The sequence below is a fragment of the Rattus norvegicus genome, chromosome 11 (assembly GCF_036323735.1).
Source record: "Rattus norvegicus strain BN/NHsdMcwi chromosome 11, GRCr8, whole genome shotgun sequence".
NCBI classification, from domain to species: domain Eukaryota; kingdom Metazoa; phylum Chordata; class Mammalia; order Rodentia; family Muridae; genus Rattus; species Rattus norvegicus.
The window spans coordinates 56,640,839-56,666,494 of NC_086029.1; the positions used below are offsets into that span (position 1 = coordinate 56,640,839).

Sequence of the window (25,656 nt, forward strand, 5' to 3'; positions counted from 1 at the left end):
GTTACAGTCAATGATAAATGGACCACAACAAAATTTTTGTTTCATGCCACAGGTAGGTGAAAAGCACAGATATAATATGCTTTTCAAATACTTACAAAGAAATCTCAAAGTGTAGACTGGGTTCTAGGGTAGAGCCTGTCAGTCTGCATTTTAAGCATACTGTCAAATGATGCCCACAGGGATATTCTGCCAGCAGAGCTGAGGAGTGGAAAATCAGGGAACTTGCACTTTATATAAACATCGCCTGTTTAGTTGGTTTAAGCTTACATCCGTGTAGTAAGTATTACATGAATGGCATCGAGAGAGCATCTCTATAATGTAGAGCCTTGCTTTGGGTTATTGTCGTGAGATGCTGGGCCTGCTAGCATGCTACATATCAAGCAGTATTATCAGTCCCTCCAGTCGACAGGGGCAGAGAAGCTCAGTAAATGGATGGTTGACCAAATCCCAACCTACTTGTCTGTCTCCTTGAACTAGGAGGCTGTTTGTATACAATATTCAAAGTCATGGACCAGTGTGCCTCATTTCTTATAAATGAATGGGTCCTTTACAGCAATAAACTTCTGCAACTTGATCCTGTCAGAGAAAGTCTCACTTCCCAAGAAACTCTTCAATCTTGGGTATGCCCACCCTATTGCTTACCTATTTCCCTTCTTTTTTCTCTCCAGTTGAACACAAGCATCAGATGTCAGCATATCTTTTCGTTGAATCTCCTAACTAGCATGAGTCTAACTTTTGAACTGTTGGAATAGACAGCTCGGATTTGGGGGCATGAACATGTGGGACACTTGCAGTAGATGGGGTGGGACGACCTGTATTTTAAAAGAGTTTGCAGATACTAGGCTTAAGACAACTCGGAATGATTTTGCTTTAAGTAGAGGCACGATTCACAGAGGATAAACTCTTCCCATCTCTGAAAGTTCAAATGACAAATCGCAGTTCCATACTGTCACACAGCCCTATTTGCCTTACGGTGTCCTCCACAGTCATATGCCAGGCATGAGAAATAGATCATAGAATAATCTTAATGGGTATTAGCACAAAGACTCAAACACTACACTAATTCAAGCCAAACTTTATATAGGTCAATTGTGTAATAGAACTAAAATCCATCCAAACAAAAACTATGGTAGAAATGACTGATACTTTAAAACAAGTCCTAAATAATGTTAATTAGATTTAAAGAATAACTTTCTGTCTTTTGTTTGTTTGATGTGAAATAGTCTCCCTCAAGACTCAGGATGCCTTGGAACTCCAAAACTTCGCAATCCCAGTCTTTATTTCATGCCTCTCCTAACATGAACTTATTTATGTCTTAATTGTTTAAAAAAATAGAATAATAAGATTTTTTTAATTTTTAGTGTTAACTGCACCTGCTTAGGATCTAAAACCAAAGTGGAAAACATAAGGCTTAACCCCACACGCTCCCTGATCAAGTGCGGAGTTGCTTAAAATAGCCTCAAGTGGAGATATGAGGAGCAGCTGGTGTCTGTGCTGTCCCAGGCACAGCCTGGCAGGCTCACACTGCTACACAGGCAGCAGCTCTGTGTCACTTTCAGGACCAGATGCAGAAGCTCAAAGGAGAAGCACAGAAGCAGCTTCGCTTTATTATAACCCCTTATTTATATTTATTATATAATTTATTATATTAATTAATAAATTATGTTTATTATATTCATAGCACTTTGCTATGCACTCCTAATTTCAGTTTTGTGGTCATGACACCCCGGGGTCCATTTTGATGGTCTGGGATCCCCATTCTCACCCACAAACTGGATAGAAATTCATCAGAACATCCCCCGAAGAATTAATAAAAGTACAAAAAGGAAGAAAGGAAATGGGGAAGGAAGTCTTGTGACTTGGTCACGGTTAACAGTAGATAGTACTGGCTCTACGTGGTGCCATACACACATTCTCTGTGTTAGTTAGCAGCTGTGGTCGTGTGTCTGAAGGTCTTCCCATCACAGGGCAGAGGTGTTTAGATGGACTAAATGAGGAAGTCAGGTAAGCAGAAGGTTCCTTTCTGCTTCCTAGCCTCAGGAGCAATGTGACCAGGCCCCTCCCATTCCCATGCCCTCCCACCACAGCGGACTGTTCCCTTCTTAAACCGCGAGCCAAAACAAAAGTAAGAAATATAGCTGCAGGTCAGCGTACTCCCAAATGTCATCAGAAAGGCCAACATCCACTCACACACTGCTCTCTTCAGCAGTCTGCCCAGTCCTGCAGCTTGGTGTGTACACTTAGCACTTCCTCGTGTGTGGAGCTTGGTTTGTTCGTTTGTGGGTTTGTTTTCTTGTGCTGCTCTTTCTTATTCCCATCCATCTTCCCCAAGAAGTAGGATCTACAACAGGTGAGTTGGTGTTTGCCGTTGCTAAGCTGATGGCACTGATCATTAAATCCCATTTGCTTTTACATGGAGCTGAAGAGCCAACATGCCCTACTGTCCTTGTCACAGATGGTGACAGGCTTTTCTTCAATGCTGAAAGCTGTGACAATGATGTTTATTCTTCTCAGAATATTTTTATTTCACTATGGTAGTGTGGGAGGCTAAGTTCACAAGTAACCATCCTAGTTACCCAGCGTCCACAAGGGAAAAGCAGTAGCCTCTTTAGTGAGGAGGCTGAAGGGGAAAACTCTGGTCTAAGGAAAATGGAGACAGGAAAGGATGGTGGGGTGATAGGTGTTGAATCCCTTCCTTGTGGCATAGTTTCCAGTCTTCCAATACAATCCAAGCAGTCGGTACCCAGGGTATGTGCATTCATGTTGAAAAATTAGAATTTTCTAACCTTTCACTTAAAGAATTATTCTAAAGGCTTACATCAGGCTGAAAATGATCTGGACTAACCCCTTAAATGCCTAAGTCCTAGTTTGTGATCTGCTGAGCCACAACTTACGAATATCAACCTCCCCTATCACATAAGATCAACTGGTTCACTTATGAGTTCCATGTACAAAACAAAACTTTCCAGAAGTGTGACATTGTAGCATAACGCTTCCACAGCCACCCAAGGTGGGCAGCAGTATTGCAGTATAGACACAGTGACTGACTGCCACACGGGCACAAGCATTGTGAACATCTGTCCAGAGGAAACCCTGATTTCTAAGAAATACAGATTTTGTTCCACAGTGCTCCTTAAGGATTTTCCTGTCCAACCCAGTTCTGAAAAAAGCAGATTGTCAGTAAGTGAACCTTCTGTCAAGTGTCTTTTACTTGGTCCAAACATCAACATTTCTTCATGATCCTCAATTATTTGTGCAAAATGTATATTCTACCTTGCTTATTTGATGCTGAAATGGTCTCTGGGATTGTTTCCATATCTTACAGATACTAAATAATCCTTTTCAGAAACAGTAAACATCTCTGGGTCTGTTTTAATAAGAAATTAGGGTGAAAATTCTTAACCGTGGTAAACAATGTACACAGTACTCTAGTGTTTCAAGTTCTGGTAATTTCCTTCTACAGAGATGCTCAGACCATCTGCCTCAGTGACCGTTGCACCCTAAGAACCCACTGGGGTCCTAGGACGGAGGCATTCCAATGGATAATGAATGAATGAGCAACTGAGACAAGTTAAGTGCTTTCCCAAGAAAGTGTTAACCCTGATATTGAGGAAATAGTATCAATCTTTGTTCAGTGTGAATAGTTGCTAAATACTTATAATCACTAATTCTAGACAACAGAAAATAAACAGTTTTAAACACTTTAATGCATGTGGTTAGGCAAAGCATATGGCTTGATAGTGAAACTTTGTTTTAGATTGAGATAAAGAATAATATGAACTCCGTTCTGAAGGAAAGAATAAGAGGTTCACTTACTCGGGTATTTTCCCCTTCCTTGGACCTGCCCAACTCTTGGCAAGTCATACTCTAAATCTCTCCAAATACATCCTCATTTTGAAGCCACGATAAAATATATCTAGTTACAGTGTTCCTGCCTGAGGTTAGTTCTTGACTGAAATCCTAGTTGAGTGAAGTTTAGAAAGAGACAATTACACATGAGCTTTAGTAGATGCTGGAGTCTGAGGATAAATCAGAGTCCTTTCTTCATAACCAGTGATTGCTTCTCTTGGCCATGGTATTTTTTGAGTGGTTTTCCATTGGCTGTAATCAAGATCCAAACCCAGCATCACTTTGGGAAATTACACAGGATAGTCTCCTCAGAGGACATATGTGTTAATTACACTGCATATTTGTTTTTAGAAAGTGAAAATAGCAAGTTAAAATTATTGATGCTTCTGGAAAATGTCAATAACAAAAAAAGCTCTCATCTTGTGCTGAGCTTTCAAGCATGAGGAAAGCTTCCTGAGTGTCACCTGGTGACCTGAGAGGTAACTAGTGACTTGGGATTTGTTTTTCAGGGGTTGACAGATAGGCCTGTGACGTTGCAGTAAGGCGCTTTATCTGCAGCAGTATCACACAGCAGATCTCATTCACCATGGAACGCGGGACTGTAGTTTGGCAATGTTTGCACTGTACCTGTTCTAATGTTTCCTGACACGTTTATTTTAAAGATGTGATCATTGGTCACTATGAAGGGAAAATAGATTGCATAAAATTCACCTTAAGTGAGCATACACATCTGTTAAAATAACTGCTATTCGATATACAAAATTTCCCAGCCATCCAGAGCATTACATGATACTCCCATTGCGCACAGAGCAGGGCCACCACAGTATTCTCTGCAGCAGCCTGGAGTCACGTCTCCTTTGCACCAGGGTGCGATGTACCTGTGGACATCCATCCAGTGCTCTGCATTACAGAGTCCAACCACTAGCAAAAGAAAGCCATGCACTCAAACCTCGCTCACTACTTTTACCGTCTGACTTACTCTTAAGAGGATAATAGTTTACTATTTCCTTCAAGGTTTCTTTCATTGCCCACAACGTAACAAAACTTGCCGACAGAATGTGACCTCTATTTTATAATTGGCTTTTACTAAACTATTTTAGCCTAAAATTCATCCTTCGTAAAATTTTAATCATACCTGAGACTTCCTCCCTCCCCTTACATAATCTCCCCAGGATCTTGCTTCTGGAGAGCATTTGGCCATCCCCAGCTGTTAGATAACACAGAAACATCTCAAGGCCCTTCTCGAGCAGGACAGAGACACTTAGCTTACCGTGCAGATACCTGTGCTTGGTCAGGCCTGGCAGTTTTCTCTTCTGATCCCTGCCAAAATCCAGTAGTGGAGCCTGAGCACCCAACAGCGTTTTCTTTTCTTTTTGGGCACCCTCTCGCTATTTGGTTTGTGGGTCTCAAAGTCACGGAGAGTATGTAACCAGGGACCAGGGATGGTTCTGCAAAAGGGGTGCAGCACGGAGCCCAGCACTGAGTGGGCCCGAACACTAAATATAACCTTCTTTCCTTGCCGGGCAGTGTCCTTCATGCTCTGAAGACAGGCGACCTTGCCAAAACGCTCACCCCACAGCTTTGCCGGTCTCCACTGAAGAAAGCGACTAGCAGAACTGGGCTATAAGATTAAGTGACCCTAAGGCCAAAAACCTTCTGCCCTCAGCAGACAAGTAGAGGCAGGTATCGGCTCTCGGAGTGTATCTGCGTGTGTGCGCGAGGGTGTTTGTGTACTTGAATGCCTGTGCCCAACAGCTGCTCTCCAGATTAAAAGACACCACTCGTTGGCAGACATCTCTGAAATCTCCTCCTGGGTCATTTCAAACTCATGCGCATATCCTAGATGAAGAGAGAACTGCTGGGCACAGCCTAGGACCCCTTCTGTGCCACGTTGCTGCCTCAAGTCCACTGTGAGTCAAACAGCAGTACCACCACATTAGGAGCAGATGCCCAGATAGATATTAGGTGGCCCCTGATTTTGTACCCTGCAGCTGTGAAGTGATGTAGGCTTTCCTTGAGATTTAACAAAGCTGTGACCCTTATTTGACAGCCATAACCCAAGGCACTGTGTGCAGACATTCACCATTATTAACGCAGTGTTGCTCTTTAATTTGAATGCCTGCCCACTCCATTTAGTGTTACAGAAGACAAGGGAACAGACTGCTAAGAAAGCTCTAAATGTATACCCGAGCGTATAATACACTTTTATTGTCATTATATGTTATTCAGGTGTTCGCAGAATTTCATATTTCAGAGTACTGAAATTAAAAGGCTCAACGTAACTTTCCCTAGTTGGTATCACTTGTTCTGGTGGGGTATGAGTGGGATGGAGAGCTTGTTCATTTCCACAGATACACATTGCAGCACTAATTAGATAACAGGTCCACCTCACATGCCTGCCAGCTGCCTGAAGTGCAGTCTGTGCGGGACCTTATTTAATCCTCATGGCGTTCTCTTAAATGGGCCTCATTCCTAGTGCTCAGCTGAGGAAGTCAAAGGCGACAGTCATTAAGTAACTGCCCGGGATGACAGAGACTACATTGGGAATTCAAAATGGGATGTGAGTCCCTCTAAAGAAACCATGTTCTTTGTCTTTGTGTGTGTGTGTGTGTGTGTGTGTGTGTGTGTGTGTGTGTGTGTGTGTAGGTCACAGGACAAAGTGTGAGAATCCATTTCTCGTATCATGCAGGTTTGAAGGATCAGATTCAGCCCCTTTACCCTCCAGCCATCTCAGGAGCCCTATGCCCTTTATTTTTAATTAATGACACTGAAATGAGTTCAGACTTAGAGAAAGTGCATGTAACATACATAATCTATACTAATTCTCTTCTTTTGATACTTCATATTTGTGTCTTCCCTCCCCCACCTGTGTGTTTTGCACGCGTATATTGTTTCCTGGATTGGTTCATATGCTTCAGTATGGTTGTCCTCTATAATCACAGCATAACCATCAAAATCAGTAACGGAACAGAGATTGGGTTCTCATCCATTAACCCCATTCAAGTCTTCACAAAAGCCTTAATGATATCCTTAATGATAGCCTTAATGATAGCCTTAATGATATCTTTTGGTCTCTTATCATGTCTAGTTCAAATTGAATTATGCTATGATTGTAAAATACCATGAATTTCAACAATTAACAAAAAATATAAAATGGCTTAATCATTTTTATGTGAATCGTATAAGTTGTAAAATTTTGATATATTAGAGTGCATTTTTTTTTGTCCAAAACCCAAATGCAATCTAAGTGTTCTCTAGGCATCTAGGTTAAGTACAATGTCATAGATACTTACAATGCAGAATCACTGTGGCTTAAGAAAGGAGACTGCAGTATAGGCAGGCTGCAATTCAGATGAGCCATGGAGACCTTTTCTTCACTGAAACAGTTTAGGTTCAGTGGACAAACCGTTAGGATCGTACATCGGTGAGTTGCTTAGGCTTATCAGATTGACAGAAACAAAGTAAAATGGTGTGACCAGAGACTTGGGAGAGGAGCAATGACAAGTGTTGTTTCACTGAATCTCATTCCAAATGATCAGAAAGTCGTGGAAAGTCACTGAAGCAATGGTTGCAGACAGGTGTGACCATCCATAATGCCACTCACTCCTGCACACAGATAGGGTCCTGTGGAAAGAGCTGAAGAAGGGTGTCTTTTTATTTAAAATTGCAATAGTGCTATGGACTCAAGAACTGGAAGTCGTCTGTGACGGCCACCATTGATTTACTTGCTTTGCATTCCCCCCCTGTGCAGTATCAGCTGAGCCTCTGGCCAAACACCAATAGTTGTCACTTTTTGTATACCTTCTAAAATGTGATGACTCTAAATCCTCATCTCGGGTTTAAGCGTGGAATTGGTATGTGTCCATTAATTCGAGTTTGAAACTTGAGACCAAGGACAAGTGCTCCAGCCCTTCCTGTAGCCTCCACATCATGGTAGTTGCTGAAAATGGGCATGTGCACAGGATGGGATTGCAGGAATGCACTGGGCTAATTCCTGGGCATCTGAAGGGATCGGGCATTCTCACACAGGCATAGCAGAAGAGGTTCTGAAGACATACGTCCACCTGCTCAGTGACCAGTCAGCCAGGTAGGCAAGAATCAAAGAAAAGGTGTTTACAGTCTTCAAGCGATGTCGTCATTAATTCTCTGCTCTTGCCTTCTTTTCTGGGGTAGGTTTGCACTGAAAATGACGACATCTTAGTTCTATTTTAGCATTATAATTTTCAAGTCTGTGAGTCAGTGATTTAAACGAGTCATTAAAGAGCCCTGTGCTTCTTACTAGACTTAAACAAGTAAGCACCACTACGAAGGTCCAGAGCTACTTCTCGTCCACCGAGCTTTAAACGACTTTGTTATCCATCCTTTTTCTTTCTGCGAGTTCTGAAATTCGGGGGTTTTGTCCTGGAGACAATTCCCATACGCCCTGATGCCTGATTTCTCTTAATTCATATCCTGCATCTCATCTTTCCCTTTGTCCACTCTGCACTGCAGGGTAGTTACGTGCCCATCCTTGTTCTCCCAAAACCTGATATACACTCCCTCAGTCCCACCTAGTGCAATTGCCAGCATACTCATCTTTACCAGACTAGAAGGGGGGTGAGCTCCTGGAGTGATTGCTCCTTCCCGGCCCCCAGCAGTCCCTGCCAAGGAGAGACTGATGGAGCATCACATCACACACAGGCAAACAAATGGCGTAACAACTTCAGAGCTAGAGAGCCTTGAGTCACTCTCAGGGCCGGGCAGGTGGCACGGGGTGTAGCACTTGTCCCCTGTGTGCAAGGGCCTGGTTTCTATCCCTAGCACTCATAAAAGGTGGCAGTTAAGCAGCATCTCAGTGACCTAAATAAAAAGTAAGAAATAAGGAAACTATGCAGTGTTAAACTTTTTTCTAGCAGTTTATTACCAGCGAACAACAGTGTGTTAGGGTAAGAGAGCCTCTGTCCTTTGGAATATACCTGAGGCAGCTTTTCAGAATGATGACTAGTTTAGGCTTCATGTCTTTCTGAAGTGGAAAATGATAATAACAGGTTAAGTTCTTGTTTTTTGATGAGCAAGATGTGTCCTTGACCTCTGAAAATTGTTGTTACAAATAATCTGCATACTCAGGTTTCCAAGGGCAATGTCTCCGTGTCCTTCTGGAACGCCAAGACACCAGGTGGTAGCAGCTTCAGCTCTGAGGCATTCCTCAAGTGACCTATTTCAGTCTCATTATGCAATGCTCTTCTCTTCGCATAGCCACCATTGCCCCGTAGCCTTGTACATTTGTGCCACTACATAGCTCTTTCCCATCTGCGTTCACACGCCCCTCCAGTGGGTCCTGGTTCGCTGAAAATTAGGGCAAAGAAAAGGAAGAGACAATGGGAGCAGCTCTTCAAAGTGAACCAGCATGTGAATACAAAAGTGCGTGAATTCAGACTCTCTTCCCTCCTCATCCGTCTTAAAATGACAGCTTTGGCTAGTCTTATTTAACTCTAACTCTCACAGATGATAGAGAAGCTGAGCCAGCTGAAACTTTTTACTTTTCAGAGCAAACCTTGCTTAACTCCTGTTGATTCTAATGACCAGAAACAGGTCTGCATGTCAATAAGCATCGGTTTAATTCACTTGACGGAGACTTACTGGCTCCCCATAACACAGTATCAGGAATAATTGTGCTGGGTGTTGACACTCCAAAGACAAAAGAAGATGTTGTCTTGTCCACCGTGAACTTGGTCCAGTGAGAGAGGCAATCGTGCAAATTCCAGGTCTTAATGCGTACCTTTCTGTGGGGGCTGAATAATGCTAGTTGAACCTCATAGAATGGGGTGTAAGTATTTGAGCTGAACACCCTGGGAAGAGGACCAGGTTTCTACCCGAGCAGTAGGCAGAGGACACAGTAGAAAACAGACACCCTGGCAGGAGCCATGGATGGCTTCAGCAATAGCAAGCTGGTCCTTTGCCACCGTGACCAGCTTTGGACCGGTAAAGTCCAGTCTCTGCCTGCGTCAGTTGATTAAGAGTCTTTTATGTGCATGAAACCTCCTGTGCTGCGCACACAGTGAAAAGTCACCAGAGGAATTTTCACAGGAAGTTAGTCAAGGAGCTAAAAGAAGGAAACACATAAGATTAAACCCCCATGAACCTTTTTCTAGAACTCTGAATGTTTCCCCTGAAAAGGAACTTGGATTCCATATCATTCTGGTCTTCTGTTTTACTCAGGAAAATTGTATAACCATCTTCAGTACCACTGGGTGTCCTGTGTTTGGTGGAAGGCCTTAAGCAGAGACTTCCAGAAGAACCTCTTCACAGCAAATCCCTGATTAGCAATGTATAGTGACTGAAGGATGCTGATGTCTTAGAGGCCAAAGCCTGTGGAGACACGGAGTGGGTAAGGCTGGCGCAAGCAGGGAGACATGACATTCATTCTAAGTAGGGTATTTAAACACCACAAGGAGACTCTGGGCTGGGGATGGCAAGAGCTGACACCAGGTCATATGTACTGTGGCCTAATGGAGAGCTTACTGACTCACATACACTGCAGCAACCAAGGGGAAGCCAGTGGTAAGGACTGGCCATGGTGTGGCCAGTCCGTGACTGAAGGAGAGGTGCTCGTCACCAGCACAAGTCCTCGTGGCCCCCTCCAGAGCCCTCCAGTGAGCACCCAAATGAGTGTGGACCTGGTGGCTGGGACCCTGGTAACTCGCCAGGCTCGGTGGACCCAGACCAGACCGAATACCGTCTGGCATCTTCCATTCTGGCCACAGGGCAGGACTGAGAGGCTGGCACCAGGGTGACACAGCTTACAGGCAACTTCACAAGGTGGTAGCCCAAGGCAGAGTGAGATGACAGCAACAAGGGTGTTCCTACAGTGGCCTCACAAGACTCAGCAATCCACTGTACCCTCTATTCTTGCTGGACTTTAAGTTCTTTATAATTTTTCTCAAGTCCAGGAACACCAGGCCACACACGTAATGGCAGGTTTGCTTTCAACCACAAATGTCTTTAAATAAGAAAGAACTGCCCGGTCCCCATTCTAACTATATTGTGTGCCAAGCTTGGTCTTTTAAAGCAGTCCTTTCAAATGCTCTAATTGTAGCCATACGTTAGGTCTCCATTCTCTCAGCCTTGAGTCAATCAGGGTGGTCCTAGTTAAAATGAAGCTATGAACAAACTCTCATAGAAATGCAAGATTTACAGTGGTATAATAATATTTGTGGTAGTCAAAATACAATAAAAAAGATGCTCTTTTGTCTCCCAAATTTATTATTTGCAATTATATTCATTCATCTGTTCAGTGTTACTTATTGTGCTTAGACACTGTCCTGAATAGTAAAAATATGTTTTAAGGAGACCTTATTCATCCTCACCATTTTGGAAATTCGAGTCTGTAAGAGGAATGAAATAAGTACCTGGGCTGCATAGGGTAGCTCGGTGGGTAAAGTGCTTGCTTAACATGTAAGAAGCCTTGGGTAAACCCTGAATAACATATACCTGGGCGTGGTGGTATTCACTAATCCCAGCATTCAGGAGGTTCAAAAGTTCAAGGTCATCCTCAGCTACACAGCAAGTTTGAGACCAGACTGGGCTACCAGACTCTGTCTCAAAAATAAAAAGTAACCAGTAGTCAGATAGTTACAATTAATGAAAGTGCCGTGATAAAGGAGAAAGGGACATGCCTGCTCCAGTTGCCTGGGACTTTTCTAAAGAAGGTACATCTATAAGACCGGTGCTATATAAAACGAAGGAGGATCCTTCCAGGCAGAACTTGTAAGGTCCTGAGGTAACTAAGGGTTTGGCTCACTGTTGGGGCCCAGGGAGGTTAATGTAGCTGGAACACATCAGCCACATGTTAGTTAGGACACAAATGAGAGAGGAACTGCGGAACAAATGGAAGCTGAGGCCTGGGATTCCTTCCTGTAGCTCCTGCTAGGAATAATGGCCTCACTGTCACACAGAGGAACAGCTCAGCCAACCAAGACCCAGCCCTGCTGGCCAGCCCCAGGACTGCAAGTGTTCTTAGCAGTTATTCAAAGGCAGATAGGGACTGAGTCTTCCCCACACTGGGGATTCCTATCTCACAGTCTTTTGCAATTGGTTAGTTCTAAAACAATTAACAGATAGGAAAGCAATCAAGGAGGGAAGGATGAAACATTTGAACAGAGGTTGTATAAAGGAGGAGGGAGAAATGTCTTACAAGATGGGAATATTCCTCAGGGATTTCTATAGGCACAGTCCTTGTAGAATGAAGAGGGGTGAGGAGGGAAAGAGAATTTTTAGAGTGATGTTCAGACTGTGATCCAGCTAAACCAACAGTGACTGCCTATGAACAGAAACTCCAAACCCCAGTAGTTGTTCTGTCCACAAGGCTGGATGTCTCAGCTGGTCTTCTGAAGAAGTAGACTCTCATGCCAGTGAAGGATTGGACTTGTTAGCGAGGCCAAGAGCAAGTAGGCAAAGAACCAAGTCTTCCTCCTCCCACATCCTTTACACAGGCAGCCACCAGAAAGGGTGGCCCAGATTGAAGGTGGGTCTTCCCACCTCAAATGATTTAATTAAGAAAAATCCTCACAGCTGTACCCAGCTGCTTGGGCTTTAGTTAATTCCAGAAGGTGTCAAGTTTACAGCCAAGAATAGCTATGGCAAGCAGCCCCTGACAGCATGGCACACAGTCCTGGTTCCTTATGTCATGCTTAGGTTCCAAATTAAAACAATAACCAGGTAAAAGTATACTAACACGCTAGCTATCCTGTGTATAGTCATGTACATATTATCTATTTAACCAGGTCTTAATTATACATAACAAGTTGTCCCTTGTACAACTGCAAATGCATTATAAATTTTGGAAGGCAGTGGTTTGGGGTTTTTTTATTTTTTTGAGTAAAATTTTTGTGGGGTTATCTTAAACCTGATATTCTATTAATTGATGTTAAATTACCTAATAAAGAAATGGAGGAAAGAAAACACAAGTATCTTTACAAACATACTTTAACAAAATGTATCAGAAATACTTGTGCCAATTATAATCATCATTTAGCCTCCGCTGCTATTTATAACTCCCTTCCTCTCCCACCTATTCTGTATTCCCTCCACCCTCAGCAAGTACCTCAGCAGGTCTTGGTTCTTCTTCTGGGGGAATGAGCCATGTCATTCCTGAAGGGTCTATACCCTTCTTTATCCTGCCTGGACTAGACTGTCTGCTTTCACACTGACTTTAATCTCAGGGCATGGTAGCACCAATGTCTCCTGCACCCCAGACATAATCTTTCTAATTTCCCTTGTGGAGAAACGATCCAATTTCCCCCTTCATAATCTGGATTAGTCACCCTTTCAACACTGTTATTCCTTAGCCTGTTGGCTCACGTGCATCCAAAGCTCAGAGTGGCCAGAGGGGAGTCTGAGCTTCCAGTTGAATGGGAGGTTTGTTGTGGTTCCTGGCAACATGCTCCCCTCTGGAACTAAAGCTTCTAGGCCAGCAGAACATTAGGTTGCAGGAACAGGAAGCAAACATTCCCCTGGGGTCACTAGGGGTGAGAGTGAGGGAAAGCATTTCCTTTCCTACCCTTTGATTCCTGGACCCATGGATCCTGGCTATGGAAATAACCATTTTCTACCTTTAGGAGGACCCTGCCCCAGTCCTCATGCTACTGCCACCTAATTGCCACTGTAACTGTGTCTTCAAAAGGCCATACCATCTTTCTAGTAGGCCAGCTGCTTCAGGATGGTGGAGACCATGGTAAAAGCAGTAGATTCCATGATCGTGGGCCCACTGTCACACTTCTCTGTGAAGTGAGTTCCTTGATCAGAAGCAATGCTGTGTTAGATACCTTGATGGTGGATAAGGCATTCTGATGGTTTTGGTGGGTTTGTAGATGCATTACATCCAGAAAAAGCAAATCCATGACCAAAATAAGTTCTCCAGTAAGAAAAGTGTCCTTTCCATGGAGGAAGTGGTTCAGTGTAAGTCACCCTGCCATCAAGTCACTGGCTGATCACCCCAGGGATAGTGCCATATCAGTGTCTCAGTGTTGGTCTATGGTATTGGCAAATCAGCAGTAGCTGTAACCAGGTCAGCCTTAATGAGTAGAATTCCATGTTGTCAAGCTCATACATAACCCTCCTCTCTGCCACCATGGCCACTTTAGTCATAGACCCATTGGGCAGTGACAGAGATGGCTGGGAAAAGAGGCTACTCTACAAAATGGGTCATCCTATCTACTTGATTACTGAACTCCTCCTCAGCTGGTCACCTTTGATGACTACATAAGACACAAATGTCTTCACATTCTTCACCTATTTGGAGAGATCTATGTATTTCTTCTCTTGAAGTCTTTCTCATCAATTTTCCAATCATGTTTTTTTCAAGCCCCTGACCATCCAGCCAATCCATTGGCGACAGCCCATGAATCATTGAACAATCACATATCTGGCTGTTTCTCCTTCTGAGCAAAACTTACAACCATCTGTACTGCCCAGAGTTCTACCACTATTAAGATTTCCCTTTGCTTGTGTCTTTCAGGGTTGTTCCAAAAAGTGGTTGTAATGCTGCAGCTGTCCACTTCTGCAGAACTGTCAGTAAGCCAGGCCCTAGTCTTCTCACATAACAGACCCATAGGACACATCCCATGAGACTATAGATGCCTACTTGGCAGCAGATGGACTAGAAAGAAGAGTAGAAACATTTAGGTAATTTCTTCGTGTAACTTCCATATGCTTTCAGGACCTGCTTGAACTCAATCATGCCCATACAACTTCCATTTAATACTGTATCAGTGCTGTGCACATCCTACTTTATGGTTTGGTAGGTCATATAACACCCAGCTCTCGATGGGCAGCTCAGATCCCATGGTAACTTGGTGGCCCATTGTCAAACATTCTGTTTTCTCTAAGGTTCAGTCTCAGGTCAGGAGCTATCCCTCAAAGAGAGAGTAATTGCCTGCAGAAGATGGTTGAGGCTGCAAAATCCCAAAGGCCTCCTCTGTAGAGGCCAAGCAAAGACTCCACACAGCATCACTGTCTGCCACAGACTCCTTGCTGACATCATCAGGGCTGTTGGATCATATGGTCCAAGTGATAACACAGCCTGCTCATCAGCCTGAACATGTTGGAGACGTTCCTGTTCCAGCCCACAGAGTTAGCTTTCCAAGTGAGTGGTATATGGGGTGGAGTTACCCCAAGTAAGAAATGGGCTGCTTCCAGAATCCAAAAAGGCCCACTAAGCATTGTGTTTCTCTCTTAGTGGTAGGCAAGGCCAGGGATAATAACTTATGTCCACCTTAGAAGGAATACCTCTGTAGGCCCCATACCATTTGACCTCTTAAGTTTATAAAGTAGTTCACACACACCATGGCTTTTAGTACTCTCTGAGACTCTAGATGAGGTGTCAGTATATGTAAATGTTACCAAATTGGAAATGCTATTCCAGTTATTTTTAAAAACTCTTCCATAAACTTCTGTTGTTCTAGAACCACTTCTGGCCCCAAAATCTGTATTATTCAATGTTCTCCAGAGGAACAGAACTTACAGAATACACACACACACACACACACACACACACACACACACACACACACACGAAGGGGATTTATATGAATGTCTTGCTAGCCCAACAATGGCTGCCTACCAACAGACTTTCCAAGAACCCAGTAGTTGTTGAGTTCATAGGCTGGATGTTTCAGCGGGTCTTCAGTATATGCCAGAATCCCCAAGAAGTAGGCTCTATGGTGCCAGTGAATGTAGAGAGAATTCTGGGGGTTTGGGTTCTTTAAGAAACACAGAAATATTATAAGAATATGCTTTCATTTCCTGCCAGGTGTGGGGACGTGGCAGTGCTTTGCACCATCTGACTATAATTTGCCTTATGCTCAAGCAGAGGCTTGATAGGGTTTCTTTGATTTTGTGACATTTTGGAATTCTGGGAACTTTTCAAGAGGATGTATGTATGTATGATTGTATGTATGTATGTATGTATGTATGTATGTATGTATGTATGTATGTGTATTGGAGCCCTGATGGAGGGTTGGTTGTGGTTAGTACTCATGCATCCTCAAAGAAGAAACGAGAATAAAGAAATTAGGTCTTTAGGATCTCCCTCCCTCCTCTCCTGTCCTTTCTCTCCTATCTAGTGATAGGAGGTAAAAGCAGGGGGATAAAGAGTGAGAAAGAGAAGAAGCCACAAAATAGCAAGCACCCGCTGCAAGTGAAGGAGTGGACTTCCAGGGAGAGCAAGAGCAAGAGGCAACGAAAGCTCCCTTTCTCCATGTCCTTCACACAAGCCGACACAGAAGACATGAAAAGGGGCTCCTCCCACTTCAGAAACCATTCCTCAGAAGTGTACCTAGGTGCTTAGTTTTAGTCAATTCCAGATGTAGTCAAGTTGACAGTCAAGAATGGCCATCACAGTAGGGGAGAGAATTGATTTTCTTGTCATAAAGGTTACACAGCAGCCTGGCTGTGATAGCACACGCCTTTACTCCCAGCACTTTTGAGGCAGAGTGAGTTTGGGGCCAACCTGGTCTACAGAACTGTAGGTCCAGGACAGCCAGGGATACACAGCGAAACCCTGTCTCGAAGAAAAGAAAAGAAAAGAAAAGAAAAGAAGAAAAGAAAGGAAAGGAACGGAAAGGAAAGGAAAAGAGAAGAAAAGAAAAGAAAAGAAGAAAAGAGAGCAAGGCAGGAAGGAAGAGAAAAAGGTTGACAGCAAAGACTAATAATGAATGTTTCTTACATAGATATCATCTAATTTCATTAGAACAGCCCTGTGATCATATATACATTTTAAATAGATGTTAGGATCTTAGGGCTGGGATTGTTCAGTGGTAGAGTACTTGCCTAGTGTGCCACGAGGCTCTGTGTTCCCAGCCATATATGCACAGCCCCCATACACACACACTTTGCATACTCGATGAGAGTGGAGGGGGTTACAGGTGATGACAACATTGGAATTAACAGCCTAAAGTCAACCTGTCGTTATCTGTGAGTATTGTTTGAGACCAAGTCCCATGGATCCCAGCCTGACCTGGTTCATTAAGGAGCACACAGGGTGTGAGCTCTGAGCTCTCCTGCCCCTTCCTCCGCTGGCTTGCACCTCAGTTGGTAAGAGTGCTTCCGTCACAGACACACCGCTTTTATTTTAAACACCCAAACCAGTGCTCCCTTTGCTTCCTGTCAGTAGAAGGAAAAGAATTACCGCTAGCTTTAGCACTCAAGTGGAGATCTGGTGTCAGCCTTTCTTATAAGGATCCTAGACAGATGTCATTTTCAGTTTGTAGGTTGATTAACTCCTTGCCAACTCCCTGCTGGTCTTCAGCACTGTTCCTGGCTCTTTTCAGTAAAAGTTAACTTGGATTCTCCATGTTACAGTGAGAAAAGGAGAATTGGGGAGGCCAATGGGATCCTCCTTTACTTCCTCTCTGGAAATACAATGTGTCAGTAGGCTATGGTGGCTGTTAAGGGTACTGTATTTCCTGTCTGGTAGACACATTTCCACCACTTTCTGCCAGAGTAAAGAGTGATGTGTACATGCACAAACTTTAAGAGCATCTGGTTAGAGTTTAATGTGGCTGAAACATTGCAATTTTTTTCATGTTTCAATTACTCAAATATGACTAAAAGTGTGCTTTGGAGATCTTCCAAAATAAAAGCTGCAAGGTGAGAGAAATCTCGGCCCCAACAATAACTTGAAAATTAGAACTTGGAACAGCAACTGATTTTTCAACTGTCTTAACTCTGTCACCAACACTACGTTGATTTGATCACATGTGACAAGTCTGGTTTCTGGCCATTAAGCTGTAGAATTCAGCTTCAGGCATCACTAGTCCCCTTTTCTTTTGAGGTGAATAAATTGGAGATCAGAAATACAAATGGGAAGAGAAAGCAAGACCTGGGAAACTGAGGCCTTTGCAATGATCCCAAGGACACAGATGCTGACCTTGATTGACCTCAGCAGCCTCATTATTATATAAATAAAAACTGCAGTCATAGGAAGTGTCTCTTCCCACGGAACCCAGTGCTCAGTGCTGTTGTGCAAGTGCCAGTAGCAATAGTAGGGGTGGGTATGCAGCTCCAGGTGGCAAAGCAGCCTCCTGGGACCTGTGCAGGAAGGAAGAGGATGACTCCTCTGAGGTAGTAGATAGACCATGGAGCAGTCAGCATCTGGTGGTTTCTCCTGGTTTGCTTTTTAGTCCTGATGGTGTGGTTTATAATGGTTAGATGTGTGAGAGTCTCGAACTATCAGGAACTAGCTTCACAGTGTCCTAACTTATTCCCTCTGTCCACAACTGCCCCTGTCCATAGCACTTGGCATTGTTTCAGCTGCTCCCTCTGGCAATCACTATTGCTTCTTAGTGTTGTTCTGAACCTTGACCCGCTGACCCTGTATTGCTCAAACCGTTTATTCCCTGGCTTCTTCCTCTTTCCTGAATGGATGCCTTTGTTGTCTCACCTCGGTGCTTCCCATGCTAGCACATACCCAAAGAATCTCTTCAGTTATTCTTTGCAATTTACTAAAGAGCTGTGGTCTGTGGCACCTTGTTTTGCTGGGAAAGGGAGAAGGTGACATATATGATCTCTCACTTAGGCAATAATAATCATTTCAGTTAGCAGCCTATTAGGCAGGTCTGTTTGTAAAAGGAGAGCATTGCCATTTATCTGGCTGTCTCCTTCCTTCCTTCCTTCTGCCCCTGCCCACTCTCAAGTCACGGCTGAGTGTCTCTCAATGAAATAAGTGTTGTAATGGCTTGAGTAATTAGCAGCAGAATTATAGTTGGACTGTAACCTGACTCTAATCGCTGACTTCAGAATTAATTCCATATGACATAGCTCCTTAGATGTGCGCTGCCTTCAGAGTTTCCACTTGTCTCTCCTTTTTAGCCAGATTGCCTTTTCTGTTTGTCCTGTCAGTGAGTCAGGTGGCCCCCAGACGCTTCCTGTGGCTGAAAGGGGCATCCTGACTTGGATATAAGTTCAACATAGTAAATTATAAAAAGGAAAAACTGTGTGTCTACATTTTGGCATGAAGGTAAGGGAAACTGGAGGGGCGAGCGAGAAGGTGTAAAGTAGCCAACATAAATAAACTCTAGCCCTAGGGCTTGGTGTACAACTCAGAAAACAGCTCGAGGGCATGCTTCCCTGTGTCAGAAGCAGTCAGTGTACAGAGCATGTGATGTCAAAGTAGTCTTAACCTTTCCACCAAGTTGTAATTACCAAGTTAAAATAACTTACACAGTAAGGTGAAACGTTTCTGGGCAGATTTATCTGCGCCCATGCTGCAGTCGGTAGAGAGAGACACTGTGCACATCCCTGATGTCTCGGAACTGCTTCTGAGGTCTGAACTACTGAGGTCATTGGAGTGGGGGCGGGGGGCTCACCTGCTTCCATTCCCATCAACGGCAGTTGCCAGCTGACTTCAAGGAAATGGTGTAGTATTTCATGTTCTTAAATGTGACAGCATGAGTTCTCTTGAACACTAAAACAGTGATCTCCAAACCAAATTCACCTGAACCCAGCTGAAAGCTGCTACCAGTCAGAGGAAGGCGTTGTACATTAATTATGGCTTCAGCTGAACAGCTTGTGATTCTTAGGTAAGAAATGACTTAAGGATTTGCTTGTTTTGGTGCCATCTCTGTTAACTGTAGCTCTGTCTGGGGACAGGGAGGGGTTAAAAAAAAGAAAGTTGGGCAGAGAGAGAGAGAAGTGAACTTCGAAAATAGTCATCAGAGCTGTGGCAGTGGCAGCAGCCATAGCCTCTCATTGTGAAATGCTACCCTTTAGCTTTTTTATGGCTCAAGATCATTTTTGAAGCAAGAACATGAGTATAATAGCAGTAGTCTTTCCATTGCTGTCGTCTTTCGTTGTATGCAGATGCCCTTGTTGACATCAGATCTCCTGTTCATGAGCACGTCCTACAGTGTTCTAGTGTGTAAGTCACCAGACAGAGAATGGCCTTTGCTTTTGTGTGGAGCTGGATTTTAATGAACAGCGTGCACACAGGTCTCCACCTCAGACAACCTCAGTCTGAGGTTCCTTCCAGTCAACACAGCCGCACACCCCGGGCAGCCTGGTCTATGCCAGCATTGTAGTCTCACACCACGTTTTAATTGCTTGCACACCCCCACCTTTTCCTCTATGTCGTCAGTGTCTTGTGGTAAAAGTCAGTTGTCTTACTTTTCTGGCTACCTTGAGGCACAGCAAGGCACCAGGTATGCAACAGGTGTCTATTAAATATTTGAGGGGTAAATGAGGTCATATCCATATGGCCATAATGGAGTCTTTCATCATAAGTCATAGGAAGGAGAGAAGGAAAATTCAGGAAGCCAACATTAACTTTGTTCTTTTAAAGAAAGAATTAGGTCATTTCCCCCAAATAACAATAATTGGATGCTTTTTAAGAAATGCTAAAGATTGCTGGCTGCCAACTGCCCCTTAAGAGAATACAGTGCATAATACAAAATGTGTGATCCTTTCAATTCAACAGATGCTTGGTTATACTAAAAATATCAGTGCTAGTAAAGTTTAAGTATGAAAATTTTAAACATGCTTCTTTGTCTGTTACCTGCTTCTAAGTATATCCGAGCAGTGTAAAATTCTCCCCTGGACTCCTAATATATTTTCCAGATATGCTTCTGTAAAAAATCCCTTCCATGGTATAAATGGTATTCATGCTGCTACTGGTGACTAGGGTTTCAGTTTCTGTACTTCTGTCTAAATTAGTGTCATCTTCACGTCAACTTTATTTAGCTAAAGTCATTCTCAGTGTAAGCAATCCCTGGTTCTTACAGTGCGTGTCTTCCCTGGAGTGCATACAGCTCCCTTTAGTTGCTGCCTCGTGTCTCTTTTCCTCCTCCTCTGTTCTGCTGTTTCCCTTCTCTCATCACAGTGCTGAAGTGACTCCGCTGTGGTCCATATCCTCTTCAGTCTGCCCACCAGGACGCTATCATACAAACCCCACACCCTTTGCCAGCTCCTCGTCACATTTCCCTAAGCAAATACATTTTCTCTGTATGCTTAGGGTACCCTTGAGCCCTGTTGCCTGTTTCCCCTTTAAAACAGAAACAGGGAAACAGCTGTCCCTCGGTTCCTATAAAGTGTTTCCTGTTTTATAGATCACAGTGGACAGCTCTATTTTGAAGTCTTTAGTATAACTTGGTCTTGAGATTGTGGAGTTCCTGGACTTGAATCTTCCTCACATTTGGGAAATAATGATTAATTCTACAAGCTGTTTCCTTGTACTGTGCAGGCCATAAGGTTTTCTGCATAGTCTGTTCTGATGGCTACTGAAGAGCCCACATAGGCATAACAGCTTCTTCCATATATCATACAAACATTAACCACTGACTTAGATTATGTGGTCATTTCATACAGGGTTTCAGCAAATGTTGATGGAAAATCTGCCACATTCTATACTGTCACATGTATAACATGCAAGGATAAAAGGATGCCCTGCCCGGTCCACAGTCCAGCAGGGAAGACAGCTATAGTATGTTGACTATTCTAGTTCATAGCTTCTTAAACTGTGGGTTGTGACCCATTATAGGGGCATATAACTATACCAGGGAATTCAAAAGAATTGTCAGTAGCACAAGGCTTCTGAATGTGCAGTAACCAAAAACTAACTCAGAATGTGACTTTGCCCCCCCACGGTGGCATACATCCATGCTGCAGTTTGCAACTTAACTGTAGCCTTTTAATCTGAACACTTTGCACTACTCAGACCTTCATGCCACATAACAAAAGCTCCTGAAACATTTCTGCTCACTTGTGACACTATTGTGTGTGCCTACTATAATACAAAGTTTTCTGTCCTAAAAGAAATACAGTGGATGGATAGAAAACAAAGACTTGAGTTTTTATCATCTTCCTCAGCATAAAAGTATCAGGCTAATGTGTCTTTGTACCAAATTATTCTATAATGTTTGATTTTTTTTTTAACCTCTTTGCTTGAGTTGCTAACTTCAGTTCCTCCAAACTTGTTAAGTGAATTTTGACTGGGGATTAGGACAGAATTTCAGCACTTTCTAAAATGGCCCTAAACTTCTGCAGTATTATACTATTTATACTATAAATATAGTGTTATAATATTTATACTATATTGATGTGAAGATCAACCACTGATAATTATAAAGTTCAAGTAGTAACTCTGGAAACTGTTTTAAAAAAAGGTATGTTCTGAAATATCAAATATTCAGACAACTTTTAATTCTTTTAAAAATATTTGTGAATTTACCAAAATGAGTATTTTGCCTGTCTTCATGAATATATGTACATGTGCGTGCCTAGTTCCTGCCGAGATCAGAAGAGGGCATTGGATCCCCTAGAACTGGAGGTACAGATGGTCACGAGCCACCAAAGGGGTGCTGGGAATTGAACCCAGGTCCTCTGCCAGAAGAACAAGTGCTCTTAACCTCTTAATCTCTCTAGTTCCAAAATTTAGTTCTAATGTACAAAAAACAAGCACGTCTGTCTAATTAGCTTGCAAGTTTGTTTTTGTCTTTAATAAGTGATAAGAATTGTATGTATACCAAAGAATTGTTTTAAATGTGTTTATGACTTACCATCAGTAAATGCTTGACTTGTAAGCCTGTATGTATGTATGTATGTATGTATGTATGTATGTATGTATGTATGTTTATACATGAATTAAACATAAAATTCCTGGGGCAAAGCTAGACCTGGTAGTTGAAGCACAGAACGTGAGACACTCAGAAAACTGAGGCTGGGGTGGAACTAAAGCCTTCTTGGGCCATGGAATGAGTTCAAAGACAATTTGGACATTTTAGTAAATCCATGTCTCAAAATTAAAAATAAAAACAGGTCTAAGGTTATAGTTCATTGGTAGAACATACCTACTGTGTTCCAGGTAGGAAAGAAAATTGAGAAGAAAAAATCTGATGCCACTTTAAGTAAGTTTAAGACTTTGTTTTAGGCCCACTGACAGCTAACAGCCCAGGCCTCAGGTTAGACACCTCTGCATTTATCTATCAGAAGAAATCTTCCAAATAAAATTTCAATAAAAGTACAGAATTATTTGATCTTAATATAGTTTAAATTTCTATACATCAAAATAATTTCAAAACAAAAATGAAACCAATTTAAAATGTTAAAAGACTTAAACAAATGGATACTGAAAATATTGGAATCTCTTTAGCAATGAACAATGGTTAAAATTTTCTCCTCATGCAGAAATGCACATGACTAGTAAAGTAAGTAAACGCTGAGCCTCACACACAATCAAATTAAAGTGCTCCGTTACTCTTACCTGTCGTGGTATAAAGACCATAACCACCATTGTTTGCTGGGTTAGGCTAACACTGGTAATTTTTTGCTGTGTTAGCCCCTATAAGTTGACCTATGTATTTTACAAAATGGAAATTAAGGCCTTGTTAACAGGCTCTTAGCAGTTAAGAGCACTGACTGCTCTTCAGAGGTCTTGAGTTCAATTCCCAGCAACCACATGGTGGCTCACAACCATCTGTAATGAGACCTGATGCCCTCTTCTGGTGTGTCTGAGGACAGCAACAGTGTACTTATATACATTAGGAAGGAAGGAAGGAAGGAAGGAAGGAAGGAAGGAAGGAAGGAAGGAAGGAAGGAAAGAAGGAGGGAGGGAGGGAGGGAGGGAGGGAGGGAGGGAGGGAGGGAGGAAAGAAAGAAAGAAAGAAAGAAAGAAAGAAAGAAAGAAAGAAAGAAAGAAAGAAAGAAAGAAAGAAAGAAAGGCGGGCCTTGCTTAAAGAATTCATGTCCTGTACAGCGTAGTTCCCTTCTGAAAGATTTTTATGAGCACATATAAAATATATAAGGAATTAAATGTAGTGGCACACTACCATGAACAGAAAAAGACATGTTTGTGTCTTTCGACAATTTGCTTTGTAGTCATGATTTCCCTCAATCGTTTGCCTTTGGAAAAGACAGGTTCTTTATTCTGATCATAACTACTAATATTTAATTCTTAGCTCGCTCCCTCCTTCCCTCCCTCCCTCTCTCCCTCCTTCCTTCTCTCTCTCCCTCCCTGCATTTGTCCATGTGTTGCAGAATGGGTATAGGAGGCCACAGCAGAGTACAGGGAGTGTCCTGAAGGCAAGAGGAAAGCTGAGGAATGACGTACCAAATCTTTCTCAGTAGTCTGCTGTTGTTGGATCAAGCCATGTGCTTGGGGTTATGTTGAACTTCGGAGTCCAGTTCAGCTGCCCAGGCAGGGTGCAAAACCATGGAGGCTGTAGCGACAACATCCAGGACCAGGACCAGGACCAGATAGTCAAATGAGTGGGCAGTTTGAGTCCACCATTTCAGCACTGGGCTTCAAGATGAGCCTGAAGCCCAGGAGTCAGTCTGGAGGTCTCCGACTATCTGTCCCCTGCCCCTGTTTTTCACTCAGCACATTGTTAAACATGACTTGTAAAACAGAGCAGCATGCAGCTTTTTAAAAAGACACCCAAGTATAATATGAAGTAACGTAGACCTGAGCACAGGCTGATCTCATCACACAGTCCCGGAACGTGGGAGACCGAAGCAGAAGGGTCATAAATTGGAGGCTGTCCTGACAGCGTAAGAAGATCTACAAAAGAAAACAAAAAACCATTTAGTGACATAGGAAAATGTTTATATATAATACTAAAGGGTGTAAAGTATTTGTATATAGTAAATAATTCTAGGTATATAAAATTGTGTATTATATAGATACACACTCAGAACAAGACAAAATGTGAAAACAAATACATCAAATTATAATTTTGTTTTATAATAAAACCACCTTTTTATACTGATAACAAATTTTTGTTCCTTTTAAGTTTTGTGTATTTTCTGTAATATCCATAATTAAAACATTATGTTCTTATATTAGAAGAGGTAAACAATGTTTTTCAAAATTTTGCTCTGATATTTTTTATTTCCAAGGTCTTTATAATAAATTTTAATTAATTTTTAAATGAAGACACCCCCGTTTTAACTTCATTGACAAACAGAGTTTAGGCCATCTTATCTGTTTCATTAGGTTGTCCATGTTGCTTTATCCCATGTTGTTGAGACCAAGGAACTGAGGTTCTGGAACATTCTAAATACTCTCTTACTACGGACTTGACAGTGGCTGGCCTGGCATCCTTAAGCCAGCTTAGCAGAAACTTTAAAGACAGAGCAGTAAAGTACCTTGTCTTGAACCCTAAGAAAGGGCTTTGGGGGAAGTATGAGTATTTATGGACTTTTAGACAGCTGGAATCTCTGTGAGGGCCATGGGGCAGTCCTAACAGAAACGTCCCTGTCAGTAATCTTTCTCTTCCCTGAGAGAGCGTGTTGTAACAAGCGGGTTACAGGGCTGACTGCAGACTCAGGTGTCTTTCTTAGGGAATTTCCATCTAGAAGAAAATGACGTAACTCACAGACCCACATAAGGAGCCATAGTCACCTGTATGTTTTAAAACATTCCCCTCCCTTCAGTGCTTCAACGTTCTATCACACTCTGGAAAGTTTGACGTGTCCAGGGTGTATACCATTCCAAAGAACTTGCCCTAAGCCAAAAGAGAATCATAATTCACAGCAGTATGACTTCATTGGTCTACAAATGAGAAAACTGCAGCATAAAGTAAGTGATTTGCCCAAAATCATAAAAGTTGGAACTAAAACCTTAGGCTTCCTAGTATTCTCCGTCACTCGTCTGTGCTGACACCTCTTAAAACAGCCACAGAGCACTGTTGTGGGAGCCATTAGAAGGTGTCCTGCTGAGGCCAGGGAGATGGCCCAGTCAGTAAAGTGCATCCTGTGCAAAGCCTGAGAGTCTGAGGTCAATCCCAGACACCAGAGTTAAAAAGCTGGATGTGGTGACATACGGGAATGGTGGCCTCT

General features: G+C 42.7%; 2 protein-coding genes across 5 annotated transcripts in view; one reads left to right on the forward strand and one right to left on the reverse strand.

Moving 5' to 3' along the window:
• The window catches only part of Filip1l (filamin A interacting protein 1-like), a 242,956-nt gene extending 237,372 nt beyond the window's left edge, over positions 1-5,584 (reverse strand). The window contains exon 1 of one of the 3 annotated variants that reach the window (XM_017598112.3): positions 5,120-5,584. The gene's annotated coding sequence lies outside the window, so the exon portion shown is untranslated. The remainder of the gene's footprint in view (positions 1-5,119) is intronic. The other 2 variants (XM_039088830.2, NM_001427234.1) reach the window with 2 other exon arrangements.
• Cmss1 (cms1 ribosomal small subunit homolog) overlaps positions 1-25,656 on the forward strand; it is a 298,132-nt gene that overhangs the window by 237,219 nt on the left and 35,257 nt on the right. The gene's annotated exons all lie outside the window — the stretch shown is intronic.